This window comes from Podarcis liolepis (genome assembly GCF_965112155.1).
Source record: "Podarcis liolepis genome assembly, chromosome: 2".
NCBI lineage: Eukaryota > Metazoa > Chordata > Lepidosauria > Squamata > Lacertidae > Podarcis > Podarcis liolepis.
This window is the reverse complement of record NC_139555.1, coordinates 119141381-119148328: the sequence shown is the minus strand read 5'-3', so window position 1 is coordinate 119148328 and position 6948 is coordinate 119141381. Positions and strand designations below refer to the sequence as shown.

The 6948-nt window shown below is 46.4% G+C and overlaps 1 long non-coding RNA gene across 1 annotated transcript; it reads left to right on the top strand.

The window, feature by feature from the left end:
• The first annotated feature begins 253 nt into the window (after positions 1-253).
• On the top strand, positions 254-1706 carry LOC310702185. Its single transcript, XR_014523334.1, has 2 exons — positions 254-841; positions 976-1706. It is a non-coding gene; the product is annotated as an uncharacterized lncRNA (long non-coding RNA).
• The last annotated feature ends 5242 nt before the right edge of the window (positions 1707-6948 follow it).

The following is a 6948-nucleotide window of genomic DNA, read 5'->3' as shown; positions in this document are numbered from 1 at the left end:
TCGTCTTTGCTACGTGTGTAAAGCGCCGGGACATCTGCAGCGAGATTGCCCCCACCGGAGCAGAGAGGCAAGACAGGATGTTGCCAAAGTCAAACTGCTGAATTCTCATGGGAACCAGTCGGGTTTCCATGGCAGCCAGTCTGGGAAAACAACCAGGCGTGAGACTGAGGCTGGTGGACGTGCCAGGTGTCAGGAAGAGACTTATCAGATCACAGCTAGTCTGGCGTTGAAGACAGCCGTGGGACAAGGACAGAGGCAGCGGGACGTTTGTTGCTTCTATGGCAACTGTGAAAACAACTCCAGCCAGGACACGATGACACGCTGGGTGTTTTGGTTTCTGCTATCAGGCAGCACCTGATAGGCAAACTGCGGAACTGCAGGGCTGTTTTCAACAGGAACAATTGTTTTATTCACAGACGGAGCACAAAAAGGCAGTCTGTGGTGTGGCTAACGTGTTTTTTCTCTCCTTCACAGGAGGAGCTAGAGATCTGCGTTGTGCCGGGACTGAATAGTTGTCGGTTATCTGTATCTGCTCTAACGAAGCAAGGGTTCAAAAATGTGCTTTGAAAATGACACCTGTTCCATTTTCAGAGGGGGGCGACAACGGGTCAACATGGCGAAGAGCAAGAACAATTTCTTTGTTCTGGAGTCACCTATGGAGGGTGGTGGGAATGCTGAAAAAGCACAGGCGCAGTGTGCTAAGGTTCCCAAAGATGTGCAAAAGTTGCACAGGTGCACAAAAGGGTACAAGCTCCGGAAATGTGGGAGGTCCCAAGGGTGCAGGGCATGCAAAGGTGCAAAGGTGCTTGGTTTTCCCGGGTTTGGGAGGGTAGCCAAGGAGGTTTTGAGCTGGTTCACACAGATCTGTCAGGACCAAAGAGGTCTGAGAGTCTGGGTGGGGCCAGGTATGTGCTGTCGCTGACAGGTGACCACAGCCAGGTTGGCTGGTGTTTCTCTCTCAAATCACAGGGGGAGGTGGCGCAACTGTTCCAAGATTGGGTTGCGGAGGTGGAACCAAGGTTCTCCACCAGGGTGCAAGGGTTCAAGAGCGACCAAGGGTCACAGTTTACTGGGTCTGCTCTGGAGGAATTTTTCAAGGAAAAGGGAATACGTCACCAGGTGACGGGTGCAAAGTCTTCTCAAGGGAGAAGGGAGGCTGTGGCTGAACCCAGTGATGGGGACCAGGTCCAGGATCAGGGTTCAGAACCCGGTGATGGGGACCAAGTCCGGGGTCAGGGTTCAGGGCAGGTTTGGGCATCTCCAAGGGTTGTGAAAGGAGTGTCCAGGTGTGAGGCTTCATCTCCGGTAATGGAGAAAGCTCACGGAAGGGTTGTCAAGTCAGAGGGGGAAGAGTCTGACGGAGAAGACACAACTGCTGGCCCTAATGGGTCAGTAGGGTATCAGGTCACAGGTGCGTGGAAAAGTGTCGCACAGTGTGATTCTGGGAGTGTTGAAGGGGTTCAACAGGTGCCTGGGAAAGATGCCGGGAAGGGGCACAAGGCAAAGGGGAAGGTGTTGAACTCAGAGGGTCTTGTCAGAATGTGATGCAAGAGGGGGTGTTGGAGTTGGAACTTAACTGGTTAAGTTGTTCCCATGGTGCCTCAGCATTCTGACGTCAGCCTAGCAAGCTGGGAGGAGTTTGGGAGGAGTTTCTGTCTGTTCCCCTCTGGTCGTTGAGGGAGAAAGACGTAGCCTGTAATGGCGGAGAGGAGCCCAGGAAATCCCTGGGGGAATGTCGGAATAAAGAGCTGAAAAGGACAAACCTGGACTCTGTGTGTGTTTGTCTGGAAGCTAGGAAAAGGACGTGACAGTTTATCACCGCTGTGTTTATCTCTGCTAAGGTGTGACTGGAGCTACCGGACGACGGAGCTGAGTGGCGCAGCTGAGGGAAGCGCGCCGGACCGGGCTGCCATAAATAGCTAATTGAGGACCAATAAATCAATTAGCGGGGCCCCAATATCGTATTTCACCACATGTCCATCTTCTCAAATCCGGCCCTATCTAACTCTCTCCCTCAGAAATGGCTCCTTTTCTTTTCCCTCCAAAAGTGCTGCTCCTCCCCCCTCGGTGTCTAGTTGACTGTAGCCAATCAGCGACAGGCTCCAGCCTTCTGGTGGAATTTCTTGGGAACTGCACCACCAGACTCTAGTCTGGCTCTGCTGGCCATCACACGCCCTGTCCCTCTGGTGGTTGAGAAGGCCATGTGCAGGCCACAGTAGACTAGATGAAGAAGAAGAGTTTAGATTTGATATCACGCCTTTCACTCCCTTTAAGGAGTCTCAAAGCGGCTAACATTCTCCTTTCCCTTCCTCCCCCACAACAAACACTCTGTGAGGTGAGTGGGGCTGAGAGACTTCACAGAAGTGTGACTGGCCCAAGGTCACCCAGCAGCTGCATGTGGAGGAGCGGAGTCGTGAACCCGATTCCCCAGATTACGAGACAACTGCTCTTAACCACTACACCACACTGGCCTCTTCCATATTGTTTTATCTAGCCCTCAACAAGGGATTCCACATGTCTTCAGGGTCTGAAGGTCCTGAAGAGCGCTGGAGGTGCCCACCTCAAAATAACTGCGATGGCGGGTTAGAGAAGCAAGATGCTTTGGGGGGCATTGATGCTGTGAGCCCCTCCATCGGAGCTCTGGTTGCTTAGATGTGTAAATAAACCATTTATTATCAAGATACCACTGTCTCAGCTGTCCCTCATTCTGAGGAAACCGAGCCCTCGGTAAGCGCATGGAACCCCTGGGAATACCGCACCACTTGGAGATTGGGTGTGTGTGCAATAAATGCGCACACCTTAAATTTGTGGTGTGAAGAAATGCAGCCCTAACTTCTCACTTGCAGAGGGTGAGTGAAAAAGATGGTGTGGACTGTTGCTCCAGCTTGAACAAAAGGTTGCTATTGAAAGGATTCCTTTCTGCTGTTTCAGTTGATACCGGAGGAGAAGGAAGAGGAGCCTGCAAATGTCCCTGATGCAGGCCAGACTCCAGTTTTAGTTGAGCAGAGGCAGCTGCAGAAGGAGAACGAGGAGAACGAGGAGGGCAGGATTGTAGGCAAGTTCCGTCTTCCCCAACCTCTTTGCCCTCTCCCCCCCACTTGACTAAAGCCCCTCCCTTTTGTATCTTACCTCCTTGCATATCCCCCCCCCCTGCAGTTCACCTGGGTCAGAAAGCTGTTCCTCATGCTGCAGTTGGCATGGCCACCTACTGGTCACCATATGAACTGCAGAGAGTGATAATACCTTACATTCTTATGTATCTAGGGAGGCAAGATAATCAGGAATTGTGCCCATGCCTTCACAATTAGTGCTTTTGTTTCATAAGAAAATAAAACCCTGTCCCAGGTTATACAAGCACTTGTATCCTAATTGTTCCGCCAGAGCATGCAAACCAACAAACACATCAAATTTTAGCAGTATACTGTTGTTTAATTCCAGTAAAGGGATGTAGGTGGCACTGTGGGTTAAACCACAGAGCCTAGGACTTGCTGATCCAAAGGTTGTTTGGTCCCTGCTCCTGCCAACCTAGCAGTTCGAAAGCACGTCAAAGTGCAAGTAAATAAATAGGTACTGCTGCAGCGGGAAGGTAAACGGCGTTTCCATGCGCTCCTCTGGTTCACCAGAAGTGGCTTAGTCATGCTGGCCACATGACCCGGAAGCTGTACGCCGGCTCCCTCGGCCAATAAAGCGAGATGAGCGCCGCAACCCCAGAGTTGGTTAGGACTGGACCTAATGGTCAGGGGTCCCTTTACCTTTACCTAATTCCAGTAAACTACCGGTAATTCTTAAGCCATTAAATTCCCTTCAATCTCTTAAACTCCTGCTTTAGAGGAAAGGAAAGATCTGCTGGTCAAGGTGTCTTTCAGCAGCATATTCTAACAGACATAGGGGGAAATAAATAACTTGCACTATGAGAGATAGCCAAGTTCAATGAATGAAATGACACATTTAGTGGAGAGCCAACAGAAGCTTTCCTTCTCCTCTGGGGTCCCATCAAGACTTTCTCCCCTTGATTTCAACAGGTGATAGGCAGGTAACTGAGAATGAAGGAGAACATTGTGCGATGTTGTCAACGGGGCCTGAGCACAAAGAGACGAACGGGAATGTTATGCAGAGAACTCAGGTGGAAGAGAGACCCTATCAATGCAGCCGATGTGGAAAAAGCTTCAAACACAAGTGGAACGTTTATGAACACCAAAGATTTCACACAGGAGAGGCCCCCTATTTATGTATGTGGTGTGGGAAAAGCTTTAAGTACAAGACGTCCCTAGTTCTGCATGAAAGAAGTCACACGGGAGAGAAGCCCTATAAATGTGAGGAATGTGGAAAAAGCTTCAGTCATAGATCAAACCTTGCCTCGCACCAAGTAACCCACACTAAAGAGAAGCCTTATAAATGCTCAGAATGCGGGCAGAGCTTCAGTCACAAGTCCAACTTGAACGTACACCAGAGAACCCACACAGAGGAGAGGCCATACAAATGCTCAGAATGTGGCAAGAGTTACCTTACTCAGCCCAACCTTAGGGTGCATCAAAGAATCCACACGGATGAGAAGCCTTATCAATGCTCAGAATGTGGGCAGAGCTTCAATCAAAAGAGCACCTTGAAAGTACACCAGAGAACCCACACAGGGGAGAGGCCATACAAATGCTCAGAATGTGGCAAGAGTTACATTACCCGATCCAACCTTAGGCAGCATCAAAGAATCCACACTAAAGAGAAGCCTTATAAATGCTCAAAATGTGGGCAGAGCTTCGATCGTAGCATAGATCTCAACGCACACCAGAGAACCCATGAAGTGGAGAAAACATACAAATGCTCAAAATGCAACAAGGACTTTACTTCTCCATTTGATCTCATTAAACATAACAGGATCCACATTGAAGAAGGACCTCACAAATGCTCAGAATGCGGAGAGAGCTTCAGATGCAGCACCTCCCTTATGGCACATCAGAGAATTCACAGAGGAGAGGAGCCAGATTTTGGCCTGAGCCATGCTTCTGAACCAAGTCTTGTTGAACATAATGTAACCCGCCCTGAAAAGAAATGTTTTGTATGTTCCATTTGTTCCAGAACATTTGGGTGCAGCGGAAGCCTTGGGTTACACCAACTGAAGCATAAATAGGAGACATCGCAGAGCTTCTCAGGCTGAAGCAAGACCCTTTTTTAAATATCCAATTAATCAGCACAAGACATTTCCCACTAAATAACCCACAAATGTGGGGAAAGCTTTTATGATAGCGCACTCATTTCACGTCAGTTGAATCGGCACAAGACAGCAATGGAGAGGCAGAGAGATCTTGCAAATGCTTCTGTTTCTCCATTCTTCTACTTCAGTGTATTGCTCCAATCACTGGTACTTCTTTTTAAATGCATGTTTTACTTGGCACTTGCTTCTATAAGTATTTTAATGTGTTTGTTCCATTGATCAATAAATTTTGTATGTTTTTTATTCCTTTTGCTTCTCTTTTTATTACTCTTGCCTCCTGTCAAGATTGTAGTTTTAAATATGCTACTGCAGCGTTTATAAAATTGTTAGTTTGGGGTTTTTGGTACGGCTTTTCTCATTGCACATGGCTGCACAGCCTCTGGGCCAATCTGTTGGTTTTTTTATAATTTTTTTATTGGTTTTACAAATTTTTTAAGACAATACAAACATATATAAAGACATACAAACACATATAATTCCATAACCTTTTTTTCATAAACCGTGTTTCTCGGACTTCCCCATACCTCCCCTTTCTGCATCCCAATATCCAAAAGTTTTTAGCAACTCTAAATATGTCTGTCAGTCCTCTGTCCTCTTAATCTTTCCTTCAATCTAGTCTTATGCCGCTGTGACCCTTTCTTACTCAAACCTCGACATTCTAACATTCAGCAAGTTTATAATAGTCCTTAAGATAGATTTTAAATTTCTTCCATTCTTCTTCCGCCGTCTCCTTTCCCTGGTCGCGGATTCTGCCAGTCATCTCAGCTAATGTCATATAGTCCATCACTTTCATCTGCCATTCTTCCAGAGTGGGTAAATCTTGTGTCTTCCAATACTTTGCGATGAGTATTCTTGCTGCTGTTGTAGCATACATAAAGAAAGTTCTGTCCTTCTTTGACACCAATTGGCCGACAATGCCCAAGAGGAAGGCCTCTGGTTTTTTAGGAAAAGTACATTTAAGTATCTTTTTCATTTCGTTATATATCATTTCCCAGAAAGCCTTAATCTTCGGGCATGTCCACCAAAGGTGATAGAAAGTACCTTCAATTTCTTTACATTTCCAACACTTATTATCAGGCAAATGGTAGATTTTTGCTAGCTTGACTGGAGTCATGTACCACCTGTAAATCATTTTCATAATGTTTTCCTTTAAGGCATTACATGCGGTAAATTTAATACCGGTGTTCCACAACCATTCCCAGTCAGCAAACATAATATTGTGACCGATGTCCTGTGCCCATTTAATCATAGCGGATTTAACTGTTTCATCTTGTGTACTCCATTTCAGCAGCAAATTATACATTCTTGACAAATTCTTAGTATTGGGTTCTAACAATTCAGTTTCTAATTTTGATTTTTCCACCTGAAAGCCAATTTTCCTGTCCTGTTTGAAAATCTCCAATATTTGGTAATATTGAAGCCAGTCTGGTACTTTAGGTTTCAATTTCTCATGACTTTGTAATTTCAGTTTATCTCCCTCCTGTTCCAAGATTTCCCAATACTTCGGCCATCCGACCTCCATATTGAGTTTCTTGAGTGCCTTAGCCTCCAAGGGTGACAACCATCTAGGGGTTTTGTTTTCCAACAGATCTTTATATCTTATCCAGACGTTAAACAATGCTTTTCTAACAATATGGTTTTTAAAGGCCCTATGCACCTTGATTTTGTCATACCATAGATATGCATGCCAACCAAATGCATTATTAAAACCTTCCAAATCTAAAATGTCTGTGTTCTCG